Raw genomic sequence first — 13,519 nt, 5'->3', positions numbered from 1 at the left:
CGTGGCTAGGGCGAGGGAACGGGGCCTGAGATGCAGAGTGGAGCTGGGCAGGGAACAGTCACATTGCAGTAGGGGACAGAGTGTTGAGAGGGGATTTATATTATATTGCATGAGAATAACACTGCTAATAACACTGATATTACCACTCAATTACATGTGGTACTTTCTGTGTAATAAGCAGGAAGTTAATACCATATTCATGTTAACTGATTGAAACAAGCATCAGGAAGCCTTGAAAGAACTGGAATTAATTGTTAGCATTTTGCCTAAGTCAATTTAAAGAAATGATACATATTAATACATTAGATTCACATGTGAGTGTAGAGGATCCTCTTTCACAGCATAGTTTATATCTCGATGACAATACATGATATGCTAAAAATATTTCAGGCAGGAAAGAAAGTGGAAGACATGTTTAAAATGTCCAGTACACACAAATTCAATGCCATCCATGTTCTCGCACTTGTCCAATTCAGGGTTGTGGGTTGTGCAATGCCACCATCCTGTGGGGGACACAGAGTGTTGAGAGGGGAGTGACGAGAATCCAGGGGAGCTGAGTAGCGTGGCAAGGCTGACCTGAGATCAGGGGTCTTCAGATGGAGTGTGATGGCAGGAGGGCAGGCAGGTGAGGCACAGAGTGATTTTCAAAATGATTGCTTGGTATCCTGAGTCCGGAGGTAGAGCGTGAGCCAAGATGAATCCACCAACTGCAGCACAAGAAAGTCTTGTTAACAAGATAAATCACAGCGAGAACTTGAAGCATAAGGGCCTGTTACCAACTTGGGTTGATGACGAACTGGCAGTGAATGAACATCAACATGTGGCTTAAATCCCTCTGGCTTGATTGCCTGCAATTGGCTCCAGGTGTGCAGGAGCTGGAGGAGGTGGCCCTGCCCAAGGGCGGATCCCAGGTAGGTTCAGGAGCCTTATGGAAATTCCAGCCACCCACCGCAGACCATGACATCAGGAAGTCGAGTCAGGAAAGCCCAACCGGGGATCAAAGCAGACCCAGGGGGGTTTGCGTCACCTCTATGATCCGTTAGGTTCAGAGATGGTAGTACTGCCAAGAAGGGGCGCCAGATTTTTTCAAAGGTTTCATACGTCCCTTTACACTATACGATATCTTCACGGGTGTACAGTAGGACACTAGCTCATTAATCCAGTGTCTCAGTGTTGGAGAATTTTCAGATTTCCAATGTAGCAGAATAAATTTTTTTACTGCTGTACTCCCAAGTAAAATAAAATATTTCTTATGGTAATTCACGTTGATAGAACCTGTGTCACCTAGAATCCACAGTTTTGGGTCAAGTTCAATTTGGATCCACATTACCGTTAAGATTATTTCAATGGCCCGTCTCCAAAATTCTTCTATCACTGGGCAATTTCACAGCATGCACTCAAAATAGTCAACTAAGGCAGTTGTTTGATTAATTCAATAGACATTTGTCTATTTAACATGAACATATTGAGTTTATGTTTTTAAATCATTATCACTTGTTGGTTTAACATAAAATAACAGAACGTTTAATGAACTAGATTTGTGTTCTTGAGTTCAATTATAAAACTGATGCCTAGTGTGCATGCTCAAACTTCCCAGAAGTGAAGAGGCGGGAACACGGAGAAAGTTATGTGTTCAGTGAACTGCCGTTTCCCTCTGCGGAATCTTCCACAATACAGGTAAGTAATAAATAACTGAAAATATCTTAGTCAAACGAAGTTATTCCGTCGGTTAATTGTTTAATAATGTTTTTAACTCCAAATGTGTAAGTTGTCATTTTTCCAATGCAAGTCTGCATTGGAAATTAGACAGCGGGAGCAGAGCAAATACAGTGAAAATCAGGTATCAGACGATGCCAATCGGTACGGTCTAATACCTGATTTCTAATCCGCTCCGGCTATATTTATATCATTATTAGCATTTCCACTTCATTGCTTTTCATTTTTTCTTGTTACCCGTTTCTGCAGTTACTCTTATAGTGTTTTGAGCAGTTATTGATATTGTGGCATGCAGAGGAATCTTTACAAAGAAGCTCACAGGGAGAGATTGAGCTTGCTATTTAACCCCAAGCTGGTAGGGGTAGCTCTTTATTAAACACTCACTCTTGTGCTACAATGTCCTTCAAGGGTCAATAACAGCATAACAGAACTCACTTATGGTACTGCATTCTTTCTATAAAACAATAACTGTCAGTGACTTTGTACCGTAGTATAAACACAACATTCAAGATAACAGTTAAAAGTAACGTAACCATAAACAATAAAACAAGAACATCTAAACAGTAGCACATGTCCCAAGGCATGATGGGAGAGAACTAGCTGTTCCCCCAACACGCCACAATATGTTTAGTTCAATATTTAACACGTTTGTAATTCACTTTCACAGTAAATGAAGTTAGCTAAAGCTAGTATGGCGGTCTCATTGAACTTTTACCTAGCTCTGTTAGCAGTAACTTTGGTTTTAAATGACGGTTATTGCAAGACATGGTCTTTATTCCCTTTTTTTATTATCATTTGCATTTCTTTTTTCTTTCTTTCTCTCTCCTTTTTTTTTTAAGCGTTTGGCCTCTCGCGGTGAGGCAAGTTAAACTAGCGTGCACGAGTTGCTAACTATTAGCTGTGTCCAAATTCAGGGGCTGCATCCTTTGAATTGACTTGAACGCTACTGCATGGCGAAAAGAGCATGAACACGAGGTCAGAGGAAAAGGCAATGGCGGATAGTTATGAAAATCGCCTGTCGGACCTTTACCGCAACTACCAGCATCTTTATTGCATGGTGTGAAACACTGCTATTACATTCGGCAACAGATTGGATATTTATCTGTGAATTTTATATTGCAAGAAGTATTTATATGTATTTGTATTTTTTTTTTATACATTTGCAACATAGTACTAAAAATCCACTGTGGAATTTTTATAAAATAATTTTGTCTGTTTTCTTTACCATAGTAACACCACAAAGAAAGCTGTCCCCTTTTTCTGATTGTTTGTGCCTCCTCTTTAATACATGGTAAGTTTTTACCATCATACATTTTTTATGATAGTTTTATGATTTAATCAAAAAGAAAAAAAAAGTGCCAATAAAACCATCCTTAAAACTGCTTCTTTTTTTTTCTTTCAGTGACTTGTATGTGGCAGTGCAAGCGTTGTTCCATCAGGGAGAGTAGTAGGTACAAACTATTGAAACACTGTAGATTACATCACCATTATGGACCCAGCCAGCGTTATCTTTGTATATATGTAAATTGTCCATGCACATTTAAGACTTGGTGTGGACTAAAAACACATGTTTACAGATGTCATTCTTCTCATTTTAAACAGACAGCTGTCAGTTCAGTCACTTTTAGGTGTGAGTTATGTGACTGCAGTGACCTTACCACAGAGAGAGATTATTTTGGACATATTGGATCACATTTACGAAATAGTGAGACAGTAACTTGTGTATTTACAGGCTGCTCTTTCAAGACAAATATCTTTGGTACATTTTATTCACACAAAAAGAGGAAGCATCATTCAGATTCACTTAAAGATTTCAAGGGAGGTTTAGTGGTGTGTTTTGACCCAGCACAACATTCTGATGACCCTGAAGGTGTAGGTGCTAGTTGCTCCGATTTCTTAAATCCTGAAGTTGGAACTGAGTTGGTGTCAGCAAGTAATCATTCCACTGAAAATTTGACAGAGCTTGTTGAACAGAAAATAGCTGGGATATTGTTTAAATTGGAACATATATTTCAAATTCCAGCTACAGCAGTAGATGGCTTGGTGGAGGAGTTGAGTTTTTTGTTAAGTTCTGCTTGTACTTCAATCACAAAATGAACTGTTGAAGAGGTATTCAAGAGCCATAACCTTCATATTGGTCAGGCTGTTGTTGAGGAGCTTGCCAATACAGTGTGCATTTCTAACCCTGTATCAAAACTTTTAGCTAAGTGTGGTCCTCTTGGAACTTCATTTAAAAGAAAACAATAGTATAAGCATAACTTTAGGGTCGTAGAGCCTGTTGAGTACATTTTATCTGTTGATCAACGAAGGTCATTTCAGTACATTCCTTTATTAAAGTTATTGCAAGAATTATTGAGTCATAATCACATACTTGATAGAGTAATTGAGCAACATATAGGGCAAGAAAAAAGTGAGGATTTGGCTGATGGTCTGAGTGTTTACAGGTCTTTCCGAGATGGCAAGCACTTTAGAACCAATAGCTTTTTAGCCATTGACATGTTGAGAATCTCCATTACACTTTACATTGATGATTTTGAGGTTTGCAATCCTCTTGGAACCTCACGCAAAAAACACAAGCTTTGTGGTGTTTATTGGGTCTTGGATAATTTGCCTCCAGGCTCTCATTCAGCACTCTCCTCCATTTACCTAGCTGTTCTTTGTAAAAGTGACAATTTAAAGACATTTGGGTTTGAAAAGGTGTCCGAACCCCTGTTAAAAGATCTTGTGATCTTGGAACAACACGGTGTGTTTATTGCTCAGTTGAATGAGTTAAAGGCACTGTAAATTGCATAATAGCTGATAACCTAGCTGCTCACAGGCTTGCAGGTTTTGTTGAAAATTTTTCTGGGGAACACATATGTAGATTCTGTGTCGCTAAGAAAAATGAAATTCAGTTTTTGACTGCAGACATTTTTGAGTGTAGAACACGTGAACTCCATCTGGCTCACTTAAAATCTGCATTGGAAACCTCAAGCCTCTGTTGTGGGGTTAAACATGACGTTTTGACTAAAAGTCTCTCTCATTTTGATGTTATTGCAGGCTTTCCCCCGGATATAGTACACGATTTATTTGAGGGCATTATACCTGTAGAACTAGCAGAATGCTTGGCTGTTTTGATCTCCAAAAAGTATTTCACCTTAGAAAAACTTAACAGTTCAATCCAAAGTTTTGACTACAAATAGGAAGATAAGACAAATCGTCCTCACATCATACCACATACCTACTCAAGGAAAAAACATATAAGGGGGAATGCACACGAAAATTGGGCTCTGCTTTGCTTGTTTCCTTTTATTATTGGTCCCCTTGTTCCAGAAGATGAACAGGCCTGGTATGTTCTTTTGGATCTCAAGGATATAGTGGAACTTGTTGTTGCCCCTATTCACTGTGATGAGTCAATATCATATCTTGAGTTCAAAATCAGAGAGCATCGGCAGAGATACAAAGAACTGTTTCCAAACAGCCATATTCTTCCTAAACACCATTTTGTAGAGCACTATCCTGTCATGATATGTCTCTTTGGACCTCTCGTTCATAAGTGGACAATGAGGTTTGAGGCGAAGCATAGTTTTTTTTAAACAGGTTGCTCGCCACACCAGCTGTTTTAAAAACATACCTCTCACACTTGCCAGGAAACACCAGCTTGTCATTGCTCACCATTTGCATATGTCTGATGAGAAAAAACAGTTGGTGGTAACTGTTTCATCAGTGCCTGTTGATGTGCTCCAAAGTGACAATGCAGCTGCTTTTAACCAAAGGCTTCTAGATGAAACTGATGTTCACATTGCGAAGAATGTGTCATACAATGGTATGAACTACAGCAATGGAATGATTGTTATCCATGGAGAGTCATTTGGTCTGCCTGAGTTTGCTGAAATTTTGCAGCTCTGTGTTTTGGAAGGGAAGTTGCATTTTTTTTTGTGAGAAAGATATCTCCTTGGTATAGGGAGCACTTTAGGGCTTTTGAACTGAGCACGTCACATGTGAGGGAGGTGGCCGTCATTGCACATGAGGAACTGGTTGATGAATATCCCTTAGCTGCCTACTCTGTTGGAGGACTGCGTCTGGTTACTCTAAAGAGATCTGTGAGTTTGCTTGGAAAACAAAATTAATACTTGTAAGTATTTTTATTATTTTTCTTACTGTAAGAAACTGTAAGATGCTTTTGATTTGGTCTTAGCTGTTGAAAATAAAACTATTTTAAAATGAATTGTTTATGTATGCATTAGAAAACACTAAGATATTTATTTCAAAACACAACAAATCAAACAAAAAAAATAAAGATGTGTTGAAAATTACATTTTCTGAGTGAAACCTGTTATGATTTGGTTGATTAAAGTATTATAGCATTTCTAATTCCACCATATTGTTTTCACTCTTAACATTTTCATAAACACAAGATAGTCTTCAGCAAATAATTCCTTCCCTACAACTTTGTTTGAGCCACCCAACTTTTACCAAATGATTTGTGCCCTTGTCTCACCTTGTCACCAGACTCAAGACAGGTGTCAGTTCATATAATTATGAAAGTGCATAATGTTTACACATGGCATGCGTCGTCTCTCATTTGTACTTTACTGCATGATGATGATATTAAGGATAATCAGAATATAGATGATGATGATATTCCTATTGTGTCCAAAAATCTGCTTTTGAAGTACAGTGAATTTTTCAATATATTAAGTAATTACCTGCTAGCGTCTGTCATCCTCTGCAGTATTGTAGCAGCATCATCATAACTTCTTTTGCTGTTTTTTTTTTTTAGTTAGAATTAAAGTATTCATTCTACTGCTTCTTATGTCTCTGGGCTGATGTAGCCTCAGAAAGCTCTTTTTACATTCTAGTCTAAACAGAGAAATTGTGTTTTAACCTTTAATGTATTTCTGCTTTGTTTTCACAACAAAAAAACGTGCATTTTTAAAGTTGCACAGAAGTGCACAAGGGTCCCTAATTGTTGCTTGTTGATATGCCAAACGATGTCTTTTTCTAAAAGAATTGCTGACATTTTTCAGATCTTCAAAATGACGTCACCCCTAAGACTGCGGATAATCCTGGGTGAAGATGATGCCAGGAAGTTGATTCTTCCTGCAGGGACACCGGTCTCAATTGAAGATTTGTGCCACACAGTAAAGACAAGTTTTGGATTGCAGCAAGATATTCGACTTCAATATCAAGATGAGGACTTTGGAAATGAGTTCATGAATATGTCAGACATCTCAGAAGTAAAGGACAAAGGCACCCTTAAGGTGATATTTTTGCAAAGCCCACAGGAAGAAGATGCAAGAACTTCTCAAAGCCAAGCAACAGAGTCTGTATCCATCTCCTCTGCTGACACAGATGATACAGAGCCTATTTCATCTTCAGGTTCTTCACCATCCTCAAAGCACTGGGTTTGGCCTAGTGTCTTCGCTGTACCACAATTTAGCTATGATGCTGAATTTGAACTCGAGAAGGCCAATACTGCCTGCGCCAAAGGGGGAACTCTATTGAGCCCTTCACCAAAACTGAAATCCCAAATTCTGGAATGACCAATACACAAATTCAAAGCCTACCCAACAGACACTGATCTGACTGATGTTGCAGAAGCTCTTGTGAAAAAGCATCCTTGCCTTAGAGAGCAGGGGTCTTTCAATGGCTGTTATGGGTGGAAGATTAGCCTAAAATATAAAATGGCTAACCTCCACACCAAACTGAGAGGCCTTGGATGAACTGAGGTGACCAAAAACTCCATCAAAAACAAGTCTGGTGACAACTGTCAGGCAGCCTTCAATGTGAAGAAACCTAAAAGAGCTGAAGTTAACTACTGTCCACAGCATCCAAAAGGAGAGACATCAGAAAGTCTGGAACAAGAGAGAGTTGCAATTCTTTCAGAGTTGACTAAAAGAAATAATGACTCTGTTGTGAGTGCGAAAACGGAGAAGACTTTCTCATACAGAAGGCAAGAAGTTCTTCAGGGTCAGCCGATGGTTGCAGACTTCAAAAGCACATGGCCAGCTCTGTTCAGAGAGGCAAGTGTGGTTAAAATGCATTTGGATGTTGCGTGTAATTTATGTTTTGTAGTCCAAAACTAAATGTACTATCTGTTGGTTCCTGTATCCCTGAAAATAGTAATGTGAAAAAGTAAGTACCGTTTAATTTAGTAGGTTTTATGTATCAGGACATAAGATTCATCCGGATCCTACCTCGTCATAAAATGTTGTAAATACAGCCTCAGATGGCATTCTGTTAACACTTAAACCAAAACCTCTGCTGTTATACAGGTACTCTGGTCTGCTTTTTTACAGGTCTACATTGAAAGGACATTTGTGCATTTGCTTTTTAAGCCTCTTTTAGAAGACACACCGTAGCAGCATATCAGATTAATATTCCCACAATGGTGTGTCTTCTAAATGTGCCACTATGCCTTGGCGAAACGAGATATTGCTGCATTCTGTGCCTGCAAGCTTCATAGTAATATTACCGCAATTTTGCTTCAAATCTAGACTTGAATGAAGTCTTCGCGTTACAGAGGGAGGTCTCCTGATGACATATGGAATGTGTGCTGGCCTTGGCTGACCAGGACATTCTCAGCTTTACCCACAAACGTTTATCAAACCGCGATTTTTTTTTTTTAATTTGTTTTTTTTTTTACCCAGAAGGGATCAGTTTAATTGAGTGCTATGACTTTTCCTGGGTTCAGTGAATGCAACAGAGGCACAACTGTATGACCAATCGGACAGGTGTTGTGCTAAAACGTAGAATCCTCCACACTTTATTGTCAGACAGCCCGGAGTTTAATCTAAGCTACCATTATTTAGAGTGGTCCCGAAAGAAAAGAGAGACGATTCTCTGTCGTGTTTTAAAGCAGGCGCTGCGTCCATCTGCCTCTTGCCTTCCTAACTGCAGCTCCTCGCCACAGACAGCTCATTGCACGTTTTTTCCAGCTCGTAACTAACAGGTTAATTTGAGCAGCAGCAGAAATCTCTAAAACACAGTCGATGGTTAAACATATGCGCAGCAGTATCGCAAACATGTGGATTGCTTTCCTCTGAGGGTTTCTTAATATCTGTATTTATTGAAGTTTTTAAACCTAAAGTGATTTTAATTTAGTGCGTCATATTAGAAAGGATTATAGGTTATTGCTTGAATGTTTATAGACCTGTTTACCGGTCTCTTCCGTCTGACGCTGTATACGCAACCCTGCACGTCACAGCCCGGGCGCCGCCCCTAGACCCCTCTTTATCCGCCCCTAGACCCCTCTTTATCCCGTCATGGCTTAATCTTTTGTGAAAAGCATCTGATGGCAGCATATTGCAGCCTAGTGATGGGGCAGTCACGAACGAAATGGCTCTTAGGCTACGTTCACACTGCAGGCGAAAGCGCATCAAATCCGATTTTTTTGACCCTATGCGACCCATATCCGATCATGGTATGACAGTATGAACGGCGCAAATCCGATATTTTCAAATCCGATCTGGGTCACTTTCGTATGTGGTACTGAATCCGATACATATCCGATGTTTTAGAAAGTGACTGCTGTTTGAATGGTCAGGTCGCATTAAACCCATCTTTTACGTCACTGACACAAGACAGACGCCAATTATCAGCACCGGAGAAGCGCGCGAGAAGACATCGTGAACACTTCCTGGCCATCCAGTGTAGATGTTACTGAAACTGTTGGGAAGACAACGTTGGAGGAACGTGAACATTTTATTTGTACTGTATAATCTGCAGATTCTGACAGAAATCTGCAACTATCCTTTGAAGCACCGCTCCTCTAAAACAGCAATAAGGATCATTATTAGGTTGTTCACGTTATTATGTAAATAACAAAATAACTTAAAGCAAAAACTGGGAAACGTGAAGTCCGAAGTTTAAGGCCATCAGTCAAACAATATTGTTTGCTCTGGGTATAAACAGAGTGCGTTGTGTGTGACCTCTTCTTTTGCGCATGCAGGCCGCTTTGAGGGTTCACACTAGAGAGCGTTTGCTGTCGCATTTTATTTGTAGTGTGAACAAGCAGACAAAAAAATCGGATTTGATCAAAAAATCGAAATTGAGCATTAAGACCTGCAGTGTGAACGTAGCCTTAGAGCGGGATCCTTGACGTGAACGACGCGAGCCGGCTCCTTATCGCGAGCCGTGTTTTTTTTCTCTCTCTTGCTCTCTCTCTCACTTTTTTTCCGCTTCACTCCGCACGCGAGCCTTGTGCTTGCGCTGGGAAGAGGGGGGAGGGGCGGTAGTTACACTCGCAGCAGCACAGGAACAGAGAGGGAGGGAGAGAGAGAGAAAGAGAACCAGGGACAACAACGTCACATTAGAAAGTTATAGTAATCATCCACAACTATTTTCAGTTGCAAATGATAAAGGGTTCAGAAGGTTTATTCATGCAGGCCTATATGACAGAGAATGTGCATCTTCTTTTTGTTTTCATATTTTAATTTATATTTAATTGTGTTGTGGTTTACAGTGTTTTGTGTTGAAAATTTAAATAGTTAAAAGTTGAAATGTGAATAGTTTTTGTATTATATGATTTATTTATTACATTTTATGTGGAGTGAATAAATAAAAGTATATTTACCGTGGCCCCTAGAGACGAAGTACGTGCAAACTTCAAAACACGTAAAAACTCCGAAGCACGTACAAACCCCGAAGCACGTACAAACCCCGAAGCACGTAAAAACTCAGAAGCACGTAAAAACTCCAAAATACTTACAAAAGACAACAGAAGTGCTCCAGGATGCTAGGCCCAGTGTTGAGCTTTTGTTACCTAGTGGCTACACAAGCCAGCAAGTACCAACGACCGGATTTGGTGTGTGTTAATAACAGGTAAAGGAACATTTTTTTGAATTATTTGAACATATATGAGTGCTTGTGTATAAATACACAAACAATACACATATGCTTTCAATTGTGTAATTTAAGTGATCTAGGTAGCTCTGTTTTGGAAGTTCAGTTAACGCTAGAAATGTGTTTTGGAGTTTGTACGTGCTTTTTCGAGTTTGTATGTGCTTTGTCTCTAGGGGCCACCGCATATATTTTTATATATATATATAAACATATATAAATGAAACCACTTTTTTTTACATTAGTAATTCCTTTTGTGCATAATTTTATATTGTTGTTAATAATAAATTAATTAAAGCAACAAAACAACCTGAAGAGCCGGTTCGGAGCCTAAGGAGCCGGCTCTTTTTAGTGAGCCGAGCCAAAAGAGCCGGTTCCCTAAAAAGAGCCGGAAATCCCATCACTATTGCAGCCACAGCTGAGATCTTATAATAGACCAAAAGCTTCTCAGAAGCCATCATCAATGACAGCACTGATGTCTGCATGGTCTTCTAAAAGCAGCTTTAGTCAGCTTGGATGTGAAGTGAGTGAACTATACAGTTGAGTTTTTAATCAATTTATTTGTTCTCTATTGCAGATTGACAAGGAGTTTCTGCGAATCACCACAAAGCCTCTGCTATCTACTTTCTTTGCCGAGCTTGACCAATACGCGCCACGCTTAATGGAAATTTTTCTGACCAAAGGAGGGACACAGGGAAAGAAAATAAGAGGTCTCATGCTTGCCATCTCCAAGGTTTGTATTAGGATTGAGTAGACGTTGTCATAGGCAGCAAAATACCTTTTATGCATCTTGAAGTCCTTTTGCATCTACCTAAACGAAGACTATGAGAAGTTAATAAAGGAGTACTTGGTGAGTCATTGTGACAGCATGTTGACTGTAACATTCTCATACAAATTGTGACGTTGCCTCAAATGCAAATCGTTAAAATTTGCATTTGAGGCACCTGGTATTGGGGAAAGGATGTCTTGAATACCAAACAGTATTAAGCGTTGCAATAAAGAATTTCTGGAATTTGGTATTGGAAGGAAAGAAATTTATGCATACTGTAGTTAAACTTGATACACAAACATACAATACATTTAACATGCATCAAGACAATATTGCTTTTGAATCTGTACTTGGATTAAAACAAGTCCTCTTGTTTTTTCATTGCTATGGTCATCAGTATTTGTAAATAGAAATGTCTATGAGCTTTGAGCTGTTTAGTACTAACCTGTTTTATTTTAGCAGCTGAATTAGCCTTTTCTCAAGTCCTGTCCCCCTAAGTTACTCTTGCTATGTCCAACAAACAAATGTTTAAATATGACCAGCGCAACAGATAGCCATAACGGGATGCGCCGGTAGCCGTCACTGTAGGCTGGGCCCCGGGTTGGGTTGACTGCGTCACAACGGCTCAGAACTCAAGCTGAAGAGGCTGCCTCTCCCCGAGCTGGGTAACCCTCACTCCCTCCCGTCCGTCTTCCGTCTCCAGCCGGCACCCCTCGGAGGTTGCCCCTGCTCCTGACGGGGCTTTGCGGGACTTGATATCGGCACAGTGAACTGTACGGTGCGGCACTGAACTTAATCCATTCACGTTGTTTTTGGCTTTGTGAACGGAAAGAACACAACTCCTCCAGACACAATCTCTTGGGGCATCGGTGGGCGCACCGCTTCACCATCTTGCTTGAGGTTAATGTTTGTCAGACACAGTAACGGTTGCTATAATGTGTAATTGGACAATGGCTCTTTTGGGAGAGGGGCTGGTGAGAGGTTAATTATGCCACCTCTTTTGTTTTATGTTTTTCCTTTACTATCTATGGAATACTAAGATTCTACTGACATGAGAGGTGTGTTTTATAATTTATGTATTGGAGTAATTACTAACAACTACTTTAGTGGTGTGCAATTTTCTGTTTATTACTTTGACTACTTGGATTTTATGAACAGCATAGAAACAGTTGTTTAAACAATCTCTTAAATTTTACTTTGTTGTCTTATATTTTTTCACGTAGGATACGGACAGCGAGGCAAAAAGCTGCATGGAGCAAACTGTGATGGGGATGTACGTCATTCAGAAGGAGGTTGCTGAACCTGAAGATGACCCAGAGGACATTGGTGTCCTGATTGAGGGTGTGGAGGCTCTCACTGATTTGGGTAACATTGCACAACCATGTGCTCTGTTGTTTGGACTCATATACAGGGAGTGCAGAATTATTAGGCAAGTTGTATTTTTGAGGAATAATTTTATTATTGAACAACAACCTTGTTCTCAATGAACCCAAAAAACTCATTAATATCAAAGCTGAATGTTTTTGGAAGTAGTTTTTAGTTTGTTTTTAGTTTTAGCTATTTTAGGGGGATATCTGTGTGTGCAGGTGACTATTACTGTGCATAATTATTAGGCAACTTAGCAAAAAACAAATATATACCCATTTCAATTATTTATTTTTACCAGTGAAACCAATATAACATCTCCACATTCACAAATATACATTTCTGACTTTCAAAAACAAAACAAAAACAAATCAGCGACCAATATAGCCACCTTTCTTTGCAAGGACACTCAAAAGTCTGCCATCCATGGATTCTGTCAGTGTTTTGATCTGTTCACCATCAACATTGCGTGCAGCAGCAACCACAGCCTCCTAGACACTGTTCAGAGAGGTGTACTGTTTTCCCTCCTTGTAAATCTCACATTTGATGATGGACCACAGGTTCTCAATGGGGTTCAGATCAGGTGAACAAGGAGGCCATGTCATTAGTTTTTCTTCTTTTATACCCTTTCTTGCCAGCCACGCTGTGGAGTACTTGGACGCGTGTGATGGAGCATTGTCCTGCATGAAAATCATGTTTTTCTTGAAGGATGCAGACTTCTTCCTGTACCACTGCTTGAAGAAGGTGTCTTCCAGAAACTGGCAGTAGGACTGGGAGTTGAGCTTGACTCCATCCTCAACCCGAAAAGGCCCCACAAGCTCATCTTTGATGATACCAGCCCAAACC

The 13,519-nt window shown here is 39.8% G+C and overlaps 1 long non-coding RNA gene across 1 annotated transcript; it reads left to right on the top strand.

The window, feature by feature from the left end:
- The first annotated feature begins 2,926 nt into the window (after positions 1 to 2,926).
- LOC102076530 (uncharacterized) lies at positions 2,927 to 12,695 on the top strand. The gene is made up of 4 exons (XR_003215619.1): positions 2,927 to 3,007; positions 3,119 to 3,167; positions 11,117 to 11,389; positions 12,532 to 12,695. It is a non-coding gene; the product is annotated as an uncharacterized LOC102076530 (long non-coding RNA).
- The last annotated feature ends 824 nt before the right edge of the window (positions 12,696 to 13,519 follow it).

This window comes from Oreochromis niloticus, linkage group LG3 (assembly GCF_001858045.2).
Source record: "Oreochromis niloticus isolate F11D_XX linkage group LG3, O_niloticus_UMD_NMBU, whole genome shotgun sequence".
In the NCBI taxonomy this organism is placed as follows: Eukaryota; Metazoa; Chordata; class Actinopteri; order Cichliformes; family Cichlidae; genus Oreochromis; species Oreochromis niloticus.
This window is presented reverse-complemented; position numbering and strand designations above follow the sequence as displayed.